Genomic DNA, 25,531 nt, shown 5'->3' with positions numbered 1-25,531 from the left:
GATACCACCGAGAAGGAGCTTCTTGCCATTGTCTACGCTTTAGACAAGTTCCGTTCCTACTTACTTGGATCCAAGGTGATTGTCTTTTCGGATCACCGTGCTCTCCGACATCTCTTGATAAAGAAGGAGGCAAAACCAAGGTTGTTGAGATGGATTTTGCTTCTTCAAGAATTTGACTTGGAAATAAGAGACAAGAAAGGAGCCGAAAATGTAGTGGCGGATCACTTGTCAAGGATCCGGTTTCATGATGAACATGGAGATACCCCGATCAATGACTCATTTCCCGACGATATCTTGATGGCCATTCAAACACAACTTGAGAGACACATCACCCCATGGTTTGCCTATTATGCTAACTATATTATTGGAAAAGTACTCCCTCCAAATTTAAACCACAACCAAAGAAAGAGGTTCCTATTCGAAGTAAAGAGGTACTTTTGGGATGACCCAAACCTCTACAAAGAGTGTAGTGATGGGCTCTACCGGAGATGCATCCCTCAATGGGAAGTCCAAGGAATCTTGGAAGGGTGTCACTTATCACCCTACGGTGGGCACCATGGAGCAAGGAGGACCATTGCAAAAGTTCTTCAATCGGGCTTCTATTGGCCTACAATGTTTCAAGACATAAGGGAATTCATCATTCATTGTGATGCTTGTCAAATAACGGGGAATATCTCTTGGAGGAACGAAATGCCACAAAGGGGCATTCTAGAGGTGGAGATCTTCGATGTTTGGGGGATCGACTACCAAGGTCCGTTTGTGACAGCCAATGGGAATAAGTACATCCTTGTGGTTGTAGACTACGTCTCAAAGTGGGTGGAGGCAATTGCCACTCCAAATGATGATGCAAAAACGGTCACCAAGCTCTTTAAGAAAATAATCTTCCCAAGATTTGGAGTTCTGAGAGAAATCATAAGTGACGGAGGAACGCATTTCATGAAAAGAAACTCGCATCTCGTTTGACCAAATATGATGTTCAACATAGAACCGGCTTGGGATATCATACTCAAACAAGCGGTCAAGTTGAAGTTTCAAATAGAGAGATCAAACAAATCCTTGAGAAAGTTGTGAACAAGACCCAAAAAGATTGGAGCACAAAGCTTGATGATGCTCTTTGGGCTTATAGGACGGCCTATAAGACTCCCATAGGAGCCTCCCCTTACAAGCTTGTCTAAGGAAAAGCATGTCATTTTCCAATCGAATTGGAATACAAAGCTTTTTGGGCAATCCGAGCACTTAATCTTGATCTAAAATTGAGTGGTCAAAAGAGGATGATTCAAATTCAAGAGTTGGAGGAATTCCGACTACAATCCTTTGAGAATGCCGAGAGTTACAAAGAAAGGACGGAATTGCTCCATGACAAGAGGATTAGACAAAAGGCCTTGCACAAAGGGGACAAAGTCCTTCTATTCAATTCCCGCTACCGACTTTTTCCAGCAAAGTTGAACTCTAGATGGATGGGTCCCTATGTGATAACCGAAGTTGGAAAATATGGAGATTTTGAAATCAAGGCGGATGATAGAAGCAAGTTCAAGGTCAATGGTCAAAGATTGAAGTCATACTATGAGGGAGCATTTATTGGAGAGGTCGAGGTCACCTACCTCGGGCCTTCTCATCCTTGAAAGAACCATCAAAAGGGAGAGTTTGGTGGACTCCTCCCTAAACCACCACTTGTAAATATACTAACCCTCTAACTTGTATTTATAATTTTATTGCATTTTTTTAATTATAAGCATAAACTCTTTCCATGAGAGTAAGTGAGGGAGGGTCACTAACGAACTTTGAATGGAGGAAGGAACCAATCTTCAAGTGTGGGGAAGCATCTCTGAGAGGAAAGGAAATCAAAGGAAAAATTCGCAGCTTGAACCCGAGCGTCTTCATTGGAATCCACCCATGCTGCTGGAATCCGGGCGTATTAGGAAGAATCCGTCCGTCCCTCTAAGCTGTGAAATTGAAAATTTTGGGATTGTCGAAGAATCCGAGCGTCTCAGCAAGGAAGACGCTCGGCCTAAGGAATCCGCCTGTGTTTCCAGAAAGACGGCCGTCTTTTTGCCTGTGCATTTCAAGAAATCTCACTGTCTCAGAATCCGTCCGTCTTTGGGAAAATACGCCCGTTTCCTTTCAGAAGAATCCAAGCGTCTTGGGGTCGGGACGCCCGTCTTTGTGGCGTCATATTTTTGGAAAGTTAACTGTGACAGAATCCGGGCGTCTTCGCTTAAATCCGCCCGTCCCGAGAAGCTTGAATCCAAGCGTCTTATGCTCGAATCCGCCCGTCTTCCTGCGATAATTCGGCCTGACTTTTCTTAATTTTATTACACCCCACCACACAATTTGTTACACATCACCCTTACTTCCACTTGTATTATAAAAACCCACCTCCTTATGACTCCAAAGCATATCCCAATCACTCTTTTACCCCACAAAATCAAAAAGCCCCAAATTCCTAGGGTTTCAAAGACAACATTCAATCCACAAGGAGCATCTTTATTCTTTAACAAAACAAAATTCCATCTCGATAATCAAAGAATGGCACCAAGGAGATCTTCTTTTAGGGATGGGAGGAGACCAAAGGTAAGAGGAAGTTCTTCTACCTCCCAAATCAACACCTTAAGAAGGGAGCATGAAGAAATTGTGGATCTTACAAGGCTTGATGACTTCTCAAATGTCGAATTTGTCAATGATGTGCAAAGACTAGTCTTACACCGGCTTCTAAGTAAGAACATTCTCCCTACTAAGTTTTTATGTCATGATAGCTTGATGAAACTTGGGATTTATCACCAAGTGGAAGCTCTCTTTGAAGTATTTGGTCTCTCTACCCTTTTCCACATGTATGAGCAAACTTACCGATTCCTTGTGCTTGAATTTTTGAGCTTCTTGAAGATTACAACCTTGAATAAAACAATATGCATAGAATTTAGGTTGGAAAGTGTTTCAAGGATAATGACTTTGGTGGAATTCGCAAACTTGCTTGGTCTCGATGTCTCGCCTACCCGGACATCGAAACCAAAGAAATATAGTGTTGAGCCCTTGTGGAGAGCCATGACCGGCCGAGATTTCATACACACCAAGGAGTGTCTCGCTTTTCATATTCAAAATCCTATTTTGAGACTCATTTACCGGTTCCTCTCCGGCACCCTCCTTGCTCGCCGAGACCCGGCAATCGTGAATCAACTAGATCTTGTGTTCATGGAATCTTACCTCAATATTCAAGGAAGGAATGTGTACCACTTCAATGCGCCTCTCGTGCTACTCGAAAAATGGGCAAAGTTTAGGAATGGTGATGATGATGGGATGAAACACATTGTAAATGGAGGGCTCATTACAAGGCTTCCGAAGCATTTCAATCCGAAACTCAATGAGAATAATGAGTATGCTCCTTTTTCGGGAAACACAAGGATAAATGAAGATCTTCTACTTATTCATCATCATTGGATAACCCATAAGGGGGTTGATAAGCGGATCAAGTGGATAATGAAAGGAAGTGATCCGATCTATCTACTAATGACCGGCCTACCACGAATCTGCCCAAGAAGAGGACCTTTATCACCAATCCCATCCTAACTCATCCCTCCAAACCCAACCCAAACAAGACAAGCACCACCACCTCCAAATCCTCAACAACAAGAGCAACAATCTCAAGATGTGAAAATCAAAGTGCCTCCCTACCCATTTCCTTATCAACCGTACAACCATCCGAACCCCTTTATCCTTCCCCGTGATGACTTTGTCACGGGAATTCTACAAGATTTGCACTTCCAACAATATGAAGCTACCGTGGACAATTATTATGCACTCTATCCTCAATACCACGATATGATTCATAGGGGAAAGTTTAGTGAGGAGGTAGTATTTCCCTCTTGGGCACAAATGGATCTACTCTTTCCCAATTCGGAGAAGGCAAATGAAGGAGCAAACGGGCGACAAGAGGAAGGGAGCAACAATTCTTGCGGAGGGGACATGGTGGAGCTTGAAAGTGAATAGGACGAGTTCATGGACTCGACTACAAGTGATGCATCAAAGGAGATATGGGATAGTGATCTAGAGGGAGATGAGGGCAATCTCTAGAGGATCACATCATAGCTAGATGGAGCGGGCGTGAGGCACCCATCTCAGTTTAAGTGAAGTTTCCTCATCTCCTCTCTTTAGTTTCAATTTTCATGAAAGAAGTTTATGTTTTGTTAACTTGTATATTATTAATCTTGATCATGGTTGGTTGATTCCTAGCAACATAGAGGACTAACACCTCGGCCCCATTGAGGTGTTCTTATTTCATTGTTCCCATTTTTGAAAATCCAAAATGACAAATTTAGTTTCATGCATTGCATCTTGTGTGCATGAACTACACCCAACCTTAGGACATTAGAAATAATGTCTAACTCGGTTTGGGGAAGTACGTGCATACGCAACAGGAGGTAATCTAAATGACGCTCTCCATCATAAACAAAAAACCATGCATCATGTAGTGTAGATTAGTGTAGCTTGCATTTAGAGTAGAATTCATGCATCATGTTTGCATGATTTCCCATCATTTTGGCCATTGAGGACAATGCCCATATTAGTGTGGGGATGGGGAATTCTAACTTAACTTTTATTCAAAAATCCAAAAAAATTGAAATTTTTTGAAAAACCATAAAAATTTGAAAAATATTGAAAAACCAAAAACAAGTTCATTTCCTTTGTAGTGTAGTCATGTATATATTGTTGTATATATTGTGTTTGTTTTATCCTTGTTCACAATGATCGACTACGCCACATCCGAGACATGAGGATATTGAAGACCACATGGTATGATCTTTCCAATCTCCTTTTTCCTCTTTATGTTAATGACTATGTGGCTTTATTTTGATTGATGCGGTACAACAATGTGAACTTAGGACTTGCATTTAGTTTATATGTCATATTAGTTGGTAGAATCATTTGCATTAGGATGTTTATATGCTAGTTGCATCATGGCATGTAGTTTGCATGTTAGAAAAATTTTGTGAAACCGTCTACTTGGGAAGCTTGACAAGTGTATATAGGCCCTAGTAGATGCTTTTTCTTCTGAAGACTTTGCTTGTTAGAATACTTGTAAAACACCCTAGGATGTGTCATGCTAGTATCCTTTGACCCATGGATTAAGGCCTAGTCAAGAGTACCTTGTGGTGTGATAACTCCTTGGCTACCGTTTATTCCAAGGTGACCCTTGAAACCATACATCCATCCATCATCCATGTTCTACCACATTTTTGTCATCAAAGGAAATGGGCACAAAAAGAAATCAATTTGAGTTCAATGAAATGAAAAGTGAAAGAAAGTTTGCAAAAATGCATCAAATGAAAAGAGGAGCAAAAATAGAACTCCTAAAGCTTCAAATATAAGCCACCCTCACTACATATGGGGTGACTTTGAAAATGTTGAAAGAGAAATGCAAAGAAAAGTTGAAAGTTGTCAAGTGTTGAAATGCCAAAAATAAAAAAGAAATGGCAAAAGAAAGTGTTCTCAAATGTCAAATGCCACAAGAAATTGGGGGGAAAAACAAAAACAAAAGCAAACTCCTAAAGTGAAACTCAAATATCTATCGATCCCTTTATCCATCGTATCCACTTTTGTGCATGGTAGAGAGGGGACGACCCTTCTTCTTGTCTAGGCAAGAGGGGGAATTCCGTGATCCTCCAGTGTTTCTAACACCATAGGGAGTCTATTCTTGACAAAAGCATTTAACGATTGAGGACAAAGGTACCCTAGCTTGACATAACTTGGAGGTTATTTATTGGTATCCTTCTAGGCTTAGTAGTTTGAAGAAATTGCATCTATGAAGGAGTGTGTACCCTTGAATTGCTTCCCTTGTAGATAATTTCCGCCACTTAGATGAAGAAAGTTGCTATTCTTTTGTAGATGCAACCATTACTTGATTTTGTGTGCTTAATGTTTGGATGTGTCGCCATTTTGGCAAGATCCACCTTGCCTTGCAAGAAGGCATCCTACCTCATGGTTGTCTTGTTGTGAGTTGAAGGGGCGGAGTGAGACCCGCTAATTGTCTCATATCGGCTATGTTATTCGGTTAGTTTAAATAATGGTCCTAGTCTTTGTCACCTCTTTACTCGGGACGAGCAAAGGTTCGGTTTTAGGATACTTGATGTGACCATAATTAGAGCACATTTAGTCCCCGAATTAGCCTTGTTCCCATGCTTCTTAGTGCATATTTGGGTCATTTATTGTCTTTAGTCCTTTGTTTTGCATATTCTTTGAGGTTTTGATCCCTTGGTAGGAAAGGAGTGCAAACCTTGAATTTTCATGGCAAAATGAGGCTAAATTGATTGAATTCAATGACCAAGCATCAAGGAGAGACAAGATTAGAAGGCCTTTGTTCATACTATAGTAGATGGGCAATGATGAGAAAAGATCCTTGCATCCCCGAGGAAATCCCCAAGGATTCTATGAAGAAAAAGGAAGAAAAGAAGAAGAAACGAGACTGCACAGCAATCCGTGCGTCTTCCCCAGAAGACGCCCGTCTCCACCACCACAATCCGTGCGTCTTCTCCCCAAGACGCCCGGGCAAAGACTCCAGATGACGCCCGTCTTCATCCCAAGACCCCCGGGCAGAAACCACCGAATCCGCCCGTCCCGTGCTAAAGACGCTCGGATTCCCAGGCAGACCCATTTCGTCTTCTTCAAGCTTCAAGGAAGGATGCACATCTTTTTCTAGAGACCGGAGTCTTTCCAAAAAGACCGGCGTTTCCTTAAGTAGGGACTTAATCGTCATTTAAGCCCTTAGTTAACCTTAATTCATCCACCTAATCCCCACTATAAATACCCCATTAGTCTAATTAGAAGAGCATGTTCTTCTTAGCAATCTTTAGTGTAGTTAATATCAATCAAATCTCTCTTTAATCTTGTGATCAACAATTAATCAAGTTTTAATACAAGTTTTATTTCCTTAATCTCTCTTTTGTTCATCCTTTATTTTGGGCAATTGAAGATTATTTGGGTTATTATTGGGAGATTGACAACCTCTCAATCAAGCATTAAGTACTTCTTTTATTCTTTGCTTTATTATTGGAATCATTAGTAGCTATAATTCTCTTAATCCCTCTTTAATTATTGTTTATCACTTTCATTTATTCATCATGTTTCACTTTGTTGGTATGATTGACAACCTTGCTAGCATGTTCAACATGATAATAAGTGAGTAGTTACTTAGCTAGGGTTAATGGGTAATTAGGGGAAACCAACATGGGGAATGATTCATGCTTAAATTAATATGCTTTCATAGTTTATTTGCTTGCTTGTTGTGATCTCAACTCATGCACATGTTATGTTTGATGAAATGTGAGCCTATGAATCCTTGCATTTTTTACCCATCACCTATCTTTTCAATGAGACTTGTAAGACATAAACCAACTAGAGTCTCATTAGACCATGCATGTTGTCGAGTGGGGAAGACTAAGTCGACTTGTAGGTGTTGTACAATCTAATCGATTCGGCTCCGGGGCCCAAACTTTCCTGGGATTGTAAGATATAAACCAACTCGATCCATCACAACAATAATTGCTTGCTTATAATTTGAGAACATGTTTGTATGATCAATTCCAATGAATCCCCTATGACCCCATGACATCCTAGTGCTTTTTATCAATTGTTTACATCCCTTTTTATTCATCTTGCTTATTTACTTTCATTGCTATTTAGTTTAGTGATCTTCTACATCAAACCTCAATTGTGACACCCCCTAAGATACCACTAGTTGCAATAGAAATCTCATCTCAATTCCCGTCCCTTGGGATCCGACCATTACTTGCCTCTTTACTAATTGTAGAGTTGTTGGTGAAGTTATAAATTGTGTTTTGTTCTAGGTGCTCCTAACGACAAGTAACCGAAATATTTGGTAAAAACAATCCCGACCAATCATCCACAAACAAGTGGCCAAGTTGAAGTTTCAAATCGTGAGCTCAAGTACATACTTGAGAAAGTTGTTACCAAGTTAAGAAAGGATTGGAGTATGAAGCTAGATGACGCCTTGTGGGCATATAGAACCGCTTTTAAGACACCTATTGGCACCTCGCCATATAGGTTGGTCTATGGAAAACCTTGTCATTTACCCGTGGAGATGGATAAAAAGCATACTGGGCAATCAAGGAGCTTTACTTTGATGCTACTTTATGTGGTGAGAAAATGTTATTGCAACTTAATGAGCTTGATGAATTTCGTTTGCAGGCATATGAGAGCTTCCGTCTTTATAAGGAGAAAACAAAACGTTGGCATGACAAGAAAATACTCAAGAAAGATTTTCAAATTGGTGACAAAGTGCTCTTGTTTAACTCCCGAATGAAGATTTCTCCGGGAAAGTTGCGATCAAAGTGGTCCGGACCATACACCGTCATTAATGTCAACAAGCTTGGCTCTATTGAAGTAATGACCACCAATGGAGAGAAGTTAAAAGTCAACGGCCATCGTTTGAAGATTTATCATGAGAATGCTATCATTGGAGTTGTGGAGGAAGTTTTCTTGGACCTTCCGTCTTTGACGAATTAATTCTCAAGCTTCATTACATCGTGCGGGACATAAAATCAGCGCTTCTCGAGAGGCAACCCGTGTTTTGTTGTAATTTTGAAAAATTTATTGCTTTCGTAGAATTATAGATTTCTTTTTTAGTTTAGTCGTTATTTGAATTGTCATTTGTAGGTGAAAGAAGAAGAGCTCAAGAGGAGCCAAATGATGAAGTAGAAGATGTTGAGATGTTATTCCACCCAAGGACCCTCACCCATCCTTGTATCCTTGGCCAGAGGGTGGCTTTCCGTCTTCTTCTGATCATGTTGCAGGTACTTATAACCCAGTCCATACTATTGTGGTTCGGATTATGGAGTTGAAAGCTTAGGAGGTGGCTATGGCGGCTATGATTATTATGGTGGCAGCTCAAGTGGTGCAAGGGGTATTTATGACTATACTAGTGAGTACCAAGCTGGAGGTAGTTCCTTTGATGGTGCGTTGGGATCCGGAGGTGATCACACACCCAATGATGAGCTGAGCCATTGCTGGTGGCCCTTTTCTTGATGACGAAATTTATGACCCCCTTGTACATACTAGCTTAGGGGAGGCTAGATCGTTTGTAAGCTTTCCTTCCTTTGCATTTAGTTATTCGTTCCCTTTCCCCATTAAACGTATTGTACCTTGCTGGATAATGTGCTAAAAACCGTTTTGTACGGTTTGATGGTTGTTTCTGTGTGCAGATTGGGGACAATGTGATGTTTAGCTTGGGGGAGTAATTTGCATCTAGGTAGAGCATATTAGTTAGCTTTGCATATAGTTTAGTTGAAAAAAAAAATCAAAAATTTGAACAATTGTTCTTCTCTTGTGACTTTGTGATGCTTACCCCCACTTGAGCTTACTATTTTCTCTCCTTGCTTATCCCAATTGTAGCTTTATAGCTAATGATTCGTACTTATCGAGGGGATTTTGCATACATGGGGATGTCTTATCTAGGTGTGTGCATCTATATCCGGTCTCATCTAGGTGTGTGTAGGTCTCCTTATGGTGTACGTCATGTCAAAACGCATAAGTATGGTCTTTATCCCATTTCTAACGAGCATTGCATTCATATTTTGCGAGCATTTGAAGCCGTTCACATTACTATTGTTGCCCATTTTGAAACCCTCTCACACATTTCCTCATATCTAGCTACATTAAAAACATGCCTACCTTGTTGAGCTACTAACGTTATCATTTGTGTTTGGGTGCTTATTTGGGATATTGCTCAGCTTATGTCATTGTGAGCTTGGTTGGGCGGAATTACTAATTTTCGTACCTTTGTGTCTGCTTGAAATGTTATCTTGAGATTGAAAAAGGAGGATGAAAGGAAATTGAGAAGTTGATAAAAACAAAGTGAAATTTGTGAAGAATGAAAAAAAAAATGAATTGAAAAAAAAAAGCTGAAAAAAGTGACGAAAAGAAAGAAAATCAAAGAAAGAAGCATGATCAAAATGAAAAAAAAAAATGAATTTGTTGAAAATTTTTAGAAAAGAAGAAGAGAAGAGGTTTGTGAAATAACTTCTATGTTGTTAATCATGATTTTTGGGAAGTTTACTTTTGTTTTGAATTAAAAGGAAGTCGAATTGCTGATTTTGGCTTCATGTCCTCTACTTGGGATTTGGTTAGAGTTTGGATTGAGCATCCATGCACATCTTGGTTAGTTGCTAGCTTAACTTAGCACCACTTTCCATAATTCATTTGTTCCCCCTTCTTACCCATATCCCTTTACCTTATTTTTACCATTGGTTTCTTTCTACGCTTGCATTTGATTGCTTTGACTTGTGGACGTGGAATGATTACCATATTAGGTTGCGGGCGCACTCTCATGAGTCGGAGTAGGTGAGTGCCACTCAAATAAATTGCCTTTTACATACAGATGTGTGCTTGAGTGAACCGCGAGAGTCCATTGTCAAAAGATCATGCAAGAGCCGAAAAGTTTAGATGAAGTATTTCATGCTACGCCTCCATGTAAATCTCATTCATGTTTTTGCATTCTCCCTATGCCCATGTTGTTTCGGGATTATGATTCATTGTGCTTGTTAGCTGATGTTGGGATTTGCAATTGATTAGATTTAGTGACTCGTTGCCCTTGTCTTGATTTGTATGCTTGCTTGAGGACAAGCAAGGGCTTAGCTTGGGGGAATTTGATGTGTCGTATTTTTATATTATTTTCACCCCTCTTTTAGCTCGATTTTACATGACAATTGCACTTTATAAGATGATTTTATGAGCTAATTCTGTGTTCTAGGTGTTTTGCATGCATTATTGTGTTTTTGTAGAAAATGAAGCAATTGTAGGATTTTTCCTATCATTTTGGCATTCACCGAGAATCACGAGGCTACTTGAGACGTGTCTTGGCCATGGAAGGTCATTTTGGGAAGATTCTTGCAACCCCAAGCATATAATTTACTATATTTTATATACTTATTTTCCATAATTTTACATTGATTTTAAGCATTATAGTGTATTTCAATAATAAATTCCTTCCTATAACATTTTACTGCAATTATATAATTATTTGTAGGAAGGAACTATTTTGATTCTGATATTAGCTAAACAGCTAAGCGAGGCGATGATTAAAAACTGGCAAAATAATTAAGGACTTCAAGCTCAGACTCAAAATCTCCAAGTCCACAAAATAAAAACGAAGCCGTCCAAAATAAAATGAAAGCTAACTATTGAATAATGTTGACAAGACCATCATTTTACAAATGATAAAATAAAGAAGCATATTCGTAGAAGTTAGTGCATTGAACATCAAGTCTTGAAGCATTCAATTTGATGATGTAACATTGAAGGATTTTTACGAGCAAAACGCATGCAACATTTACCTGGGTGAAGAGTTATTCTGATAATTACAACATGAAACATCTCAAATTAATTCTTTAATTCATGAAACATTCTTTATGTGAAGAAACTTCATGCACTAAAAGCACAAAACCTTAGGAATAATTTTACATGTAATGTATTTATATTAATTATTTGTTCTAAACGTACATGTATAATTAAATTTGAAAGATCAAATGATCGCCTATATAATGGAGGTGATTTGCTTTTGAGAAATACGAAAAACATAGAGACATAGACATCAAACAATAAAATAATTAGTTCCACATTAAATTCTATCCATTCTCTCATTATTTACATCAATTACCTTTATTATATTTTAATATTGTTTATGCTATTATTTGACCAATTTATATATTGTTACCATGTTCATATTTATTCATCTTATTGTTGTTAGTCTACTAATAATTATGTGTGAGTAGTTTCTTAATCTAGGGGAGGGGAAGCCATGTTTGATTAGCCATTTACACATGTTGAATTAGAGAATTATATTATCAAATTGTTGCTTTTAATACATGCTTGTTTCATATTGTTAATCTTTTATTGTTGGCCATAATCGTTGATTGATTTGTTATTCATTTCCTAAGAGCGAAAGTCGGGAAATGAATTAGGCAAAGTATGTTTTAATAGTTCGATCTGATTTGTGCGAGAGCTCGTTAGTAATCGTTCTATAGTTGCGTAATAGACCGAGAGGAAATTGCTAATAACCTAAACAACATTTGATTTTATGTTCGTCTGATTTGACATCGATTTATGCTAATCTACATGTGTGACCCCATTCCCCCTAGATCCTTATTCATAATTGTTTACAACTTATTTTTTCATCATTGCTTTTACTTTAATCAAATCAAACCAAACCAAATCGTGACCGACCTTGATAGAATTCTACTCATAGCTTGTCATATTGCGTCCACCGTCTCCCTGAGATCGACCCCTACTTCTCTAACTACATTCATTTGTTGTTAGTTATGCCTAGGGTATTTTATCTTTGTTAGGTACGCGATAAGCCTACCAGGTTTGATTTCATTTTTTCCAATGAATACGTAGGAAATCCTTCACAGGATACAACCCTTCATTTCAAGATATAAATAGAAGGACATTTGCATGATGCATTTGAAATTAGACAAGAATAAATAAAGGAAACTCATGAAAGTTTCTTAACTAATAAATCCTTTATTCATTGTTCCATAAATAATAATAATACGCCAAATACATATAAATTTAAATGCTGAAATTTTAAAATGCTAGGCTTGGATTCTAAAAACCCCGCCATTTATTACAACTCAAATAATAATAAATAGTACTATCATAAAATGACTAAAGCAATTCTTCCATTTTCCCCTTGCCTTTGTCACCCTTGTCATATTTCTTGTCTCGACCATAAGTGGGGCGCTCTTGCGTTATTACTGACCTAATCACCAACGGTTGTTCGTGCGGTCTAGCATTCCCATTTCGATTCACCACCATCTTCTCGGTAGGAGCATTCTTTGGTTTCTTCGACGGATGAACACCCGATATCCGGCCTCTTCTTCCTCCTCAGTCAAGTACCTTTGGTTGTCCTTCGCCATGTCACGAATTTTTTAGTCCACAGCCTCATGTTTCCTTAGCTTCTCATGTTCCTCGGGGGTGCTAGCTTTCCTCCATTGCAGATATGAATCAGATACCCATAATGAGCCAACATGGACGGGTATGAACAACATATTCCTTTGGGCCCAAAAAATTGCCCACTCCCGACAAGACTCCGTAGTATGCGCCAAGACAGTTTGCGGGACAGTGTCTAGCTTTGGGATTTTCTGTCTTAAGCCCACTTGCCTCATCAATCTCTCCAGAAAGGTATGGACCATGAATTCTACGCTAGGAACGCGAATAGACCGCGTCGGATCCAAGGAAGATACTCCTGTCACTGATCTGAGATGCCACCATGGCACTATCAACCTGATCAAGGGCCCGCCTTCACTTTTCAGTTTCTTTCCCCAATAATCGCATACTCGAGTGAAGTCCACCATGTACAGCCTCGTTCTCATCGCGATCGATCGGGAGCGGTATCCTATCACATCAACTGGGGGCTCGATCAACCTCGGTCTTTCCATCAGCCAAATCTGCAAAGAAAAAGAGACGGGAGTCAGTCCTATGTTCAACCAAAAAAAAAAAAAAAAGGACGGACGGAAATAATAAAGCGGCCAAATAGGACAAGAGACGGGTTTTTACCAATAAAATGATAGGACTCCCAAAATAAGGATTCTCGCAGTTCGCTTTCCTTTTGTCCAAGCCAATGATGGTCTACCCTAGAATCAAGCATTCTAGGCTCCTGCGCAGTTCCATTTGCTCCACTATGCCTAGAAATCGAGGTTCACCCCTCATCTATTGGTCCAGAGGCCCTCGAAGGATTTAGCAATGAAGAATGCAGAATCCATAAGCTTGGCGCCTCGCCACATAAGAAATAGTGGGGGTCCTCCCTATCTATAAATCAATAAACAAATATAAACATGCGGACTCCGTTTGTTGTCACAAAATGGTCCACCTCGGCCTTGGTCAATCCAAGCAAGTCCCTAAATTTGTTTTTATACTGTTGAGAGCTAGGGGGTATAACCGAAACACTTTCTGCATCCCATCCTCCAACCGCAGCAATTTCTTCAGGAAAAGGACAAATTTCGCCTCCCGGGAAGGCAAATACATGGAAATTCAGGTCCCAATATTCAAGACATGCATCCAAAAAAGGCCTCACGACCTTCACTAGTTTAAAACTTTATTGACCACAAATTGAAAGCACCCATGTCGTGTTTCTCCACATTTTTGAATTCATTCGTCCACTCCTTAATGCGATTTTCAAAGGCATCCATATTTTGTTGGAATTTTTGAGAAATATATAAGAAATGTTATAGACGAAGTCAAGAAAGAGAGAATTGTGAGAACAGAAGCTCAACCGAGGTCTCTATTTATACTATTCGTTGTTTCTTAATTTCAGCTGAAGACGGACCAGCTGGGGAAATGACACAGCAGGTGTTGCACCTTTTCGAAGGATCGCAGCTCCTGCTGCGCCTCTTTCCCAAGTCCTTTTCCTCGTTTGACGACCGTGGATCTTTCCTAATTCTATTTTAGTTAAAATTTCCTATTCCTATAAGGATTTAATACGGTAATTCCGTTTAATTGCCAAATTTGTGTTTCCTTATCGCTACGGGTTCGCTTTTCGAGGCAACAGCAACATTTTTGCCATATACGCACAATTACTCATTTTTATTTTCTCTTTCTTTTCGAGAAATCATTTCAATCCCTCTTTTCAAAATATTTCTAAAACACTTAGACATTTCTTTTAAATTCTTTTTTTAGGAGGTCGCCCTCCCTACCGACTGGTCACGTCATTTTTGTCCATTTTCGGACACTTTTTTTTCATTTTTTTCCATTTTCGGATACTTTTTTTTTTCATTTTCGCACTTGTTTAGGCCATTTATTTATGTTAGTTCATTTTATTTGCTATGTGATTTTCTACTTGAATTTCGGCAGCATGACGGCATAAACCGTTACATGCCAGACCTGTTTTCTAAACAAACCTGAAGATATAGCAAACACCCAGCAGCAAAGGCACACAGGCCATCATATATAAAACCAAAAAGCAAAGTGTACATCAAAATACGGGCTCCTGCCTAAGCCAAAGTGACACGAAAAGAAAATGTATAAATGTACAACAAACAGCGAGCTAACTAGTCCTGGCGACCCCTCTGCTCAGCTACTGTCTCCTCAAGAGCAGCAATCTCAGCATCTCTAGCCTCAAGCTCTTTCAACAAGTGGACCGTCATCTCCTGGGACTGTGCTAGCTCATGCTCCAATACGCTCCCTCTACACAAAATAAAATAGAGCAACACTACACTTTACTCCCCTTCACGAGGTTGAAAGTAGTAAGAATAAGAAATAAGAAATGAGAATCGAAGGTTCAGACCTGCCTCCCGGATCCACCTGCAAGGGCCTCGATGGCTGTAGCTCATAGCCGGTAGGCCATCCTCCACAGCTTTATGTGTCTGGACGATGCCACATTCATTCAAATACAGAGAGAGAAGGTTCAAGCAAATGCATTCATACGTAATAAGGCATAAAAGTACAAATGACAGCCAAAGCTGGGGGCTTTTCCTCCTCACGATGTGCTGTCACTCGTCCAAGCCAGCATCGGTCACCGCCTCACTGAAGTCACGGATCGCCGAGATCGTCGTCGTGCCCGTCGAGTCGGTGTACTCCAGTGTCTCTGGAAAAGCTGGGGGCTCGACGCCCGCCACCTCGATCTCCTGCAAAGCTCAAATGATTAATTAATTTGATTATCATTCATTAAATAAAAACTAAGTATGCTTACCACGATCGGCCAGTACGCCAACCTCTGACAAACAAACTCGGCATACTCCTCATTAGGAAGGAGGAGAGTGTCACCACTCGCACCGGCCAGGTCCGTCGTCCTCTCAGCCACCGAAGGCTCCCTAAACATCATCCGTGGAGGATCGATGAGATCCGTAAAAGTATCACGGGAACACTTCCGAGCCAAACGCTCACCCTAGTACCACACGAGACCTATGGGCGTCGTCAACAGCAACCGACTCGAACTCTGAGGATGGAGAACCTCAGCCACGAAAGCTGGAGTTCTAGTGTATCTCTCCCAAGGCCTAGGCACCCCACTAAATCAAGAGAACGAGGGGTTATTCCTATGATCATCTCTAGGCAAAGAAAAGATATAAAATGAAAATCAAAGATACTTACGCTGTCTAAGCTCAGGGCATTCACGCCCCTCCGGAAAACGTCGTAAGAAGACCGTTTACTCTTCCGACGGCACACGATCCAGTCCCTAACGACGGGGTACTTTCTCGGTACGTCCGCCGCCCTCTTGGGCGCGAAATTGGGAAAGTAGGAGTATACCCACGTCTGCACACAAATAATGGTGATTACAGCTCATTCTCTACAAAAAATGACCCTTCATATTTCCAAAAAGTATAGAAGAATAATGACAAAATGATCTTTGGCACTTGCAAGAAAGGTTCATACCTCCAACAAAAGTCCAAGACCGACAGTGGCAGGAGAAGTCCCCTTCTCCATCAACTCCGGATGAACCATGGCCCTCATTTAATGTGTGAGGACCGCGAAGCTAGGAGTAACCAAGTCATAACAACCTAGGCTACTCAAGTCGGCAAGAAACGAAGTCCCTAAATGTTTTTTTATACCGTTGAGAGCTAGGGGGTATAACCGAAACACTTTCAGCGTCCCATCCTCCAACCGCAGCAATTTCTTCAGGAAAAGGACAAATTTTGCCTCCCGGGAAGGCAAATACATGAAAATTCGGGTCCCAATATTCAAGACATGCATCCAAAAAGAGCCTCATGACCTTCACTAGTTTCAAACTTTGATTGATCCCAAATTAAAAACACCCATGTCGAGTTTCTCCACATTTGTGAATTCATTCGTCCACTCCTTAATGCGATTTTCAAAGGCATCCATATTTTGTTGGAATTTTTGAGAAATATATAAGAAATGTTATAGACGAAGTCAAGAAAGAGAGAATTGTGAGAACAGAAGCTCAACCGAGGTCTCTATTTATACTATTCGTTGTTTCTTAATTTCAGCTGAAGACGGACCAGCTGGGGAAACGACGCAGCAAGTGTTGCGCCTCTTCGAAGGATTGCAGCTCCTGATGCGCCTCTTCCCCAAGTCCTTTTCCTCGTTTGACGACCGTCGATCTTTCCTAATTCTGTTTTAGTTAAAATTTCCTATTCCTATAAGGATTTAATACGGTAATTCCGTGTAATTGCCAAATTTGTGTTTCCTAATCGCTACGGGTTCGCTTTTCGAGGCAACAACAACATTTTTGCCATATACGCACAATTACTCATTTTTATTTTCTCTTTCTTTTCGTGGAATCATTTCACTCCCTCTTTTCAAAATATTTCTAAAACACTTAGACATTTCTTTTAAATTCTTTTTTTTGGAGGTAGCCCTCCCTACCGACTGGCCACGTCATTTTTGTCCATTTTCGGACACTTTTTTTCATTTTTATCCATTTTCGGATACTTTTTTTTTTCATTTTCGCACTTGTTTAGGCCATTTATTTATGTTAGTTCATTTTATTTGCTATGTGATTTTCTACGTGAATTTCGACAGCATGACGGCATAAACCGTTACATGCCAAACCTGTTTTCTAAGCTAACCTGCAGATATAGCAAACACCCAGCAGCAAAGGCACACATGCCATCATATATAAAACCAAAAAACAAAGTGTACATCAAAATACGGGCTCCTGCCTAAGCCAAAGTGACACGAAAAGAAAATGTATAAATGTACAACAAACAGCGAGCTAACTAGTCCTGGCGACCCCTCTGCTCAGCTACTGTCTCCTCAAGAGCAGCAATCTCAGCATCTCTAGCCTCAAGCTCTTTCAACAAGTGGGCCGTCATCTCCTGGGACTGTGCTAGCTCATGCTCCAACACGCTCCCTCTACACAAAATAAAATAGAGAAACATTACACTTTACTCCCCTTCACGAGGTTGAAAGTAGTAAGAATAAGAAATAAGAAATGAGAATAGAAGGTTCAGACCTGCCTCCCGGATCCACCTGCAAGGGCCTCGATGGCTGTAGCTCGTAGCCGGTAGGCCATCCTCCACAGCTTTATGTGTCTGGACAATGCCACATTCATTCAAATACAGAGAGAGAAGGTTCAAGCAAATGCATTCATACGTAATAAGGCATAAAAGTACAAATGACAGCCAAAGCTGGGGGCTTTTCCTCCTCACGATGTGCTGTCACTCGTCCAAGCCAGCATCGGTCACCGCCTCACTGAAGTCACGGATCGCCGAGATCGTCGTCGTGCCCGTCGAGTCGGTGTACTCCAGTGTCTCTGGAAAAGCTGGGGGCTCGACGCCCGCCACCTCGATCTCCTGCAAAGCTCAAATGATTAATTAATTTGATTATCATTCATTAAATAAAAACTAAGTATGCTTACCACGATCGGCCAGTACGCCAACCTCTGACAAACAAACTCGGCATACTCCTCACTAGGAAGGAGGAGAGTGTCACCACTCGCACCGGCCAGGTCCGTCGTCCTCTCAGCCAACGAAGGCTCCCTAAACATCATCCGTGGAGGATCGATGAGAACCGTAAAAGTATCACGGGAACACTTCCGAGCCAAACGCTCACCCAAGTACCACACGAGACCTATGGGCGTCGTCAACAGCAACTGACTCGAACTCTGAGGATGGAGAACCTCAGCCACGAAAGCTGGAGTTCTAGTGTATCTCTCCCAAGGCCTAGGCACCCCACTAAATCAAGAGAACGAGGGGTTATTCCTATGATCATCTCTAGGCAAAGAAAAGAGATAAAATGAAAATCAAAGATACTTACGCTGTCTAAGCTCAGGGCATTCACGCCCCTCCGGAAAACGTCGTAAGAAGACCGTTTACTCTTCCGACGGCACACGATCCAGTCCCTAACGACGGGGTACTTTCTCGGTACGTCCGCCGCCCTCTTGGACGCGAAATTGGGAAAGTAGGAGTATACCCACGTCTGCACACAAATAATGGTGATTACAGCTCATTCTCTACAAAAAATGACCCTTCATATTTCCAAAAATTATAGAAGAATAATGACAAAATGATCTTTCGCACTTGCAAGAAAGGTTCATACCTCCAACAAAAGTCCAAGACCGACAGTGGCAGGAGAAGTCCCCTTCTCCATCAACTCCGGATGAACCATGGCCCTCATTTAATGTGTGAGGACCGCGAAGCTAGGAGTAACCAAGTCATAACAACCTAGGCTACTCAAGTCGGCAAGAAACGAAGTCCCTAAATGTTTTTTTATACCGTTGAGAGCTAGGGGGTATAAGCGAAACACTTTCAGCGTCCCATCCTCCAACCGCTGCAATTTCTTCAGGAAAAGGACAAATTTTGCCTCCCGGGAAGGCAAATACATGAAAATTCGGGTCCCAATATTCAAGACATGCATCCAAAAAGAGCCTCATGACCTTCACTAGTTTCAAACTTTGATTGATCCCAAATTAAAAACACCCATGTCGAGTTTCTCCACATTTGTGAATTCATTCGTCCACTCCTTAATGCGATTTTCAAAGGCATCCATATTTTGTTGGAATTTTTGAGAAATATATAAGAAATGTTATAGACGAAGTCAAGAAAGAGAGAATTATGAGAACAGAAGCTCAACCGAGGTCTCTATTTATACTATTCGTTGTTTCTTAATTTCAGCTGAAGACGGACCAGCTGGGGAAACGACGCAGCAAGTGTTGCGCCTCTTCGAAGGATTGCAGCTCCTGCTGCGCCTCTTCCCCAAGTCCTTTTCCTCGTTTGACGACCGTGGATCTTTCCTAATTCTGTTTTAGTTAAAATTTCCTATTCCTATAACGATTTAATAAGGTAATTCTGTGTAATTGCCATATTTGTGTTTCCTAATCGCTACGGGTTCGCTTTTCGAGGCAACAACAACATTTTTGCCATATACGCACAATTACTCATTTTTATTTTCTCTTTCTTTTCGTGGAATCATTTCACTCCCTCTTTTCAAAATATTTCTAAAACACTTAGACATTTCTTTTAAATTCTTTTTTTAGGAGGTAGCCCTCCCTACCGACTGGCCACGTCATTTTTGTCCATTTTCGGACACTTTTTTTCATTTTTATCCATTTTCGGATACTTTTTTTTTTCATTTTCGCACTTGTTTAGGCCATTTATTTATGTTAGTTCATTTTATTTGCTATGTGATTTTCTACGTGAATTTCGACAGCATGACGGCATAAACCGTTACATGCCAAACCTGTTTTCTAAGCTAACCTGCAGATATAGCAAACACCCAGCAGCAAAGGCACACATGCCATCATATATAAAACCAAAAAACAAAGTGTACATCAAAATACGGGCTCCTGCCCAAGCCAAAGTGACACCAAAAGAAAATGTCTAAATGTACAACAAACAGCGAGCTAACTAGTCCTGGCGACCCCTCTGCTCAGCTACTGTCTCCTCAAGAGCAGTAATCTCAGCATCTCTAGCCTCAAGCTCTCTCAACAAGTGGGCCATCTTCTCCTGGGACTGCGCTAGCTCATGCTCCAACACGCTCCCTCTACACAAAATAAAATAGAGCAACATTACACTTTACTCCCCTTCACGAGGTTGAAAGTAGTAAGAATAAGAAATAAGAAACGAGGATCGAAGGTTCAGATCTGCCTCCCGGATCCACCTGCAAGGGCCTTGATGGTTGTAGCTCGTAGCCGGTACGCCATCCTCCACAGCTTTATGTGTCTGGACGATGCCATCTTCATTCAAATACAGAGAGAGAAGGTTCAAGCAAATGCATTCATACGTAATAAGGCATAAAAGTACAAATGACAGCCAAAGCTGGGGGCTTACCCTCCTCACGATGTGTTGTCACTCGTCCAAGCCAGCATCGGTCACCGCCTCACTGAAGTCACGGATCGCCGAGATCGTCGTCGTACCCGCTGAGTCGGTGTACTCCAGTGTCTCTGGAAAAGCTGGGGCCTCGACGCCCGCCACCTCGATCTCCTGCAAAGCTCAAATGATTCATTATTTTGATGATCATTCATTAAATTAAAACTAAGTATGCTTACCACGATCGGTCAGTACGCCAACCTCTGACAAAAAAACTCGGCATACTCCTCACTAGGAAGGAGGAGAGCGTCACCACTCGCACCGGCCAGGTCTGTCGTCCTCTCAGCCATCGAAGGCTCCCAAAACATCATCCGTGGGGGATCGATGAGAACCGTAAAAGTATCACGGGAACACTTCCGAGCCAAACGCTCACCCAAGTACCACACAGGACCTATGGGCGTCGTTAAAAGCAACTGACTCGAACTCTGAGGATGGAGTTCCAGTGTATCTCTCCCAAGGCCTAGGCACCCCACTAAATAAAGAGAACGAGGGGTTATTCCTATGATCATCTCTAGGCAAAGAAAAGAGATAAAATGAAATCAAAGATACTTACGCTGTCTAAGCTCAGGGCATTCACGCCCCTCCGGAAAACGTCGTAAGAAGACCGTTTACTCTTCCGACGGCACACGATCCAGTCCCTGACGACGGGGTACTTTCTCGGTACATCCGCCGCCCTCTTGGGCGCGAAATTGGGAAAGTAGGAGTATACCCACGTCTGCACACAAATAATGGTGATTACAGCTCATTCTCTACAAAAAATGACCCATCATATTTCCAAAAAGTATAGAAGAATAATGACAAAATGATCTTTCGCAGTTGCAAGAAAGGTTCATACCTCCAACAAAAGTCCAAGACCGACAGTGGCAGGAGAAGTCCCCTTCTCCATCAACTCCGGATGAACCATGGCCCTCATTTAATGTGTGAGGACCGCGAAGCTAGGAGTAACCAAGTCATAACGACCTAGGCTACTCAAGTCGGCAAGAAACGAAGTCCCTAAATGTTTTTTTATACCGTTGAGAGCTGTGCCGTTACTCGACCGAGTAGTCCCTACTCGGTGGAGTATATTTTATACTCGACCGAGTATTCCATATTCGGCTGCGTAATATCTCTGTGATAATACTGTTTCGCTTCTGGAGTCATTAACTCGGGCGAGTAGTCTCATTACTCGATCGAGTACCCTGTACTCGGCCTACTATGCCACGTACTCGACCGAGTACCTCAGTGGGTGACCATTTTGAGTCGGTGGCTAGTTCGTATCTTAATTTTTAATCGGTGGCTATGTTCTTACTTTTGTTTTGAGTCGGTGGCTATGTCCTTACATTGTATCGAGTCGTAGCGTATGTACACATGTATGTTTTGGGTCTTAAAGCGTTCTTTTATATATATGACGGTCTGGTTATGAAAGTTACCAAATGCTATGACAAGGAGAATTCTGGCTTGTAAAGGACATGTGTTGGGTAAGGAAGACATGTGTTAAAATGGTTGTGAGGGATAGTGGAAAAAAGGAAAGGGAGGAATGATGAGCTAATTAAGGTAAGGAACATGTTGGTGAGATATGGTGAGTGATATAGTAGTGTGTTGAGTAATATAAAAGTCAGTGTTTATGGGCAAGAGTGATATAAGGGTAAGGAAATGTGAGGATGAAAAATCGAGATGAGGAATGCGGATAGTGGCTAATTGGGATGTGTAAGGATTTATGGAAGGGAGACGGTTAGGATTGTGTTGCTTAAGGATATATGTAATGAAAGGTTGCTTTAGAGGGATGAAGTAGAGGGGTATATAGTGAACGTAGATGGAGTTATGTCGTGACGTGGATTTGTAGATGGTGACTGAGTTTGGGAATTTGTAATATCAAGGGGTGAGCCTAGTGTGTAATTCTTTGGGAAGTTAACGGTATGAGGTAAATTTTTGGTTTTCTAGAGATACGACTAATTGAAGAGTAACTGTTAGTGTGTGGACTTGATGGCGACAAGGGGAGTGAGAAGCGAGATGAGAGAGGATAAATGATAAGAAGAATGATAAGATATTGTTATGAATTAAGGGAATTAGAGTTGTGGAGCTATGGAAAAATAAACAAATTACTAAAGAGTTAGGTAGAAAGAGAAAGGAGATAAATTATTAATTGGTATCATTGAGTAAAAAGGAGAAATAAGGATGGAAGTAAGTTGAGAGAATGTTGACCGGAGTTAGGGAGCATGAAGGTAGGAAATTATGAAAATGTACGATAGCCTCACTAAAGGGTGTGAGTTAGTGGTTATATAGGAGAGTAGGACGACATGTTAGCCGCGAGTTTCGAGGTATTAATGGAATGAGAAGCTTGTGGAGTGTTTGCACGATCTGAGATCTTGATGGAGAGTTAGGTAACGATATGATAAAGGATAGAATTGGGAATAATGTTGAGGTAGATTTTGTTGATGGATTGGATGTTCGTTATTTGGGATGATAACCAAAGAGAGGAAATGGATTGTTATATTGAGAAGTGATAGTGAGAGAGTAGTCACATGGAGGATGTTGGTGTCATAGTATTGTCACTAGTGGTTGAGGATCATATTACTTTAGGGAAGTTAGTTGTTCTAATGAGGTTGATTTTGTGGAGGTGATTAGTATGTTTGGTTGTGAGGGAGTATAAGATGTGGATATATGAGGTGTTCGCTCGAAGTTGGGTACTGATGTTATGGCTACAATTGCCGGAGGGGTGATAATTGTGTGTATGAGAGGATATGTTATGAAAGGCACCTGAGTTAAGTCCGGATGAGAGGTATTCATTGTCAAGTGGTAACTTACGTGGCCAGGATTGGCTAGTTAGATTCGATTATGGGTCCATGAGGTGTGTAAAACTTTGTGTGAGGTCCTAGCCTCACGAGTAATAGTGGGGTGTGATAGTTACGAGTCGTTATGTGTGTGTTCCGCGTCATATGTTATACTTATATGTGTATGTATGATATCTGTAAGTAATGTTGTGAGGTTCCAGCCTCAAGAGTCCTGGTATGGATAATATTCATAAGGTTGGTATTTGTGATCCCGTCTAATATGCTGCGTCGTGATCTGGTAAAGCAGTTTTAAGAAAGTCTTATGGTCAAGGAAGTTGTGCTGAGTCAGTGTAATGAGATTGTAAAAGTTGTGATGGCTATGGATGTGGTTGTTATGCACTATGCACGGTAATTCGTGTTGTGATACGAGTATTTTCGTGTTGTCATAGATCGTTGTTTGTTTACTGTTATTTCTTGTCAGTGTTGGTCGGGGCATATAGATCGTTGTGTTATTTCCCGATGGTTTATACCAGTGTCGGTATAGGTATGTTCCTATTGGTTTGTATAGAGTATGATATGAAAGAGAGTTGGGTATGGTTCTGCTATTGTCATGGTAAAGTAATATTATGTTAATGGGACACCGTTGTGAGAGATTGTTGGAGTACTTTTGATCTTGTTTTGGATGAGGCATTGGTGGACATAGTTGTGGCAAGAGAATTGTGGAGCATGTGTGGTATTGAACTGGAACTACGTGTGGTTTAACACCTTTTCTTGGGACAGCGAGTACGGAGTTTTGGGACTTAGCATCATGTCAAGTTAAGGGTGAGTTTTGTGGTAATAAAGGAGATGAACTTGAGAAGCCAATGTGAGTAGGTGTAACAATTGTAGATTGTGAGATAATATTGTGGAGATGAGCGTATATGTATATAGAAGTATGTCGTTTTGTGGTAATGTAGAAGATATGGAGTAGTGGTTATACTGAGAATTTAATGATATATGTTATGGGAGTACAGAACAATTGGAGGCTCGAGAGTTGTTAAAGAAAGAGAGTCCCGGATATAGGAATGGTTGTTGGTGTTGAGGTTATAGTGGGTTACCATTGTCATGCGGTAGTGATGAGGTTTATGGGAGGTATGGCAAAGGACCTAGTATTAGTGAGTTACGAGGACGTAACATTTATCTTAAGAGGAGTAGAAAGGGAAAAGAGAGTTTGTTGGTTGTACATGTTATAGCACATTTGGAAGTTTGAGTGTTGGTGTAGAGTAAAGGATGGATTCGTGTTATGGTTGATTTTAGTACAGGTAATGGCAGTGCTTGTAGTGGTATGATGTTTAGGAGTGTGAGTAAAATTCATTAGTATTAACGGATTGTGTGAGGATGTTTATGTATGTGAGTAAACTTCGAGGACGAAGTTTGTTCTAAGGGTGGTAGAATGTAACATTCCGTCTTGACGGTTGATCTTGTCTAGTGGATTGTCTTTGTATTGAGTTACTAGTAAGTGTTATGGAAGTGAGACAAGGTTGGCAACATTATTTTGTGGTTATTTGGTAATATTATGGAGTTAGTATTGAGAGTATGTGCTGTAGTTGGGACGATATCGTGAGTCATGTTGTGGAAGTAAGTGTGGTTGGTAGACCTAGTGTTAGGCGTCCAAGTTTCATAGGTTGGGTTGAAACTTCGGGGACGAAGTTCTTTTTAAGGAGGGAAGACTGTAATACTACGGATTTTATAGGCTGGTACTCGACCGAGTATGGCCTACTTGGTCGAGTAGAGTGTGTCGTGTAGCCTGTTTGGCTACTGCCCAGGAACATTCGGCCAAGTAAGCTGAATACTCGACCGAGTAGAGGGTACTCGGCCGAGTACACTGTATACTCGACCGAGTATCCGGTCTTTCGGGTATTATTTCCGTGGTTTTGATTAAAATGATTAGAGATTATTTATATAATCGTTTGTCAGATTCTAAAGGCATTTTCTTCCAAAACATAAACTACGTTTCGTTCCCCTCTAATC

This window comes from Silene latifolia, chromosome Y, assembly GCF_048544455.1.
Source record: "Silene latifolia isolate original U9 population chromosome Y, ASM4854445v1, whole genome shotgun sequence".
NCBI lineage: Eukaryota > Viridiplantae > Streptophyta > Magnoliopsida > Caryophyllales > Caryophyllaceae > Silene > Silene latifolia.
The sequence above is the reverse complement of the archived record's forward strand: the minus strand, read 5'-3'. Positions refer to the sequence as shown.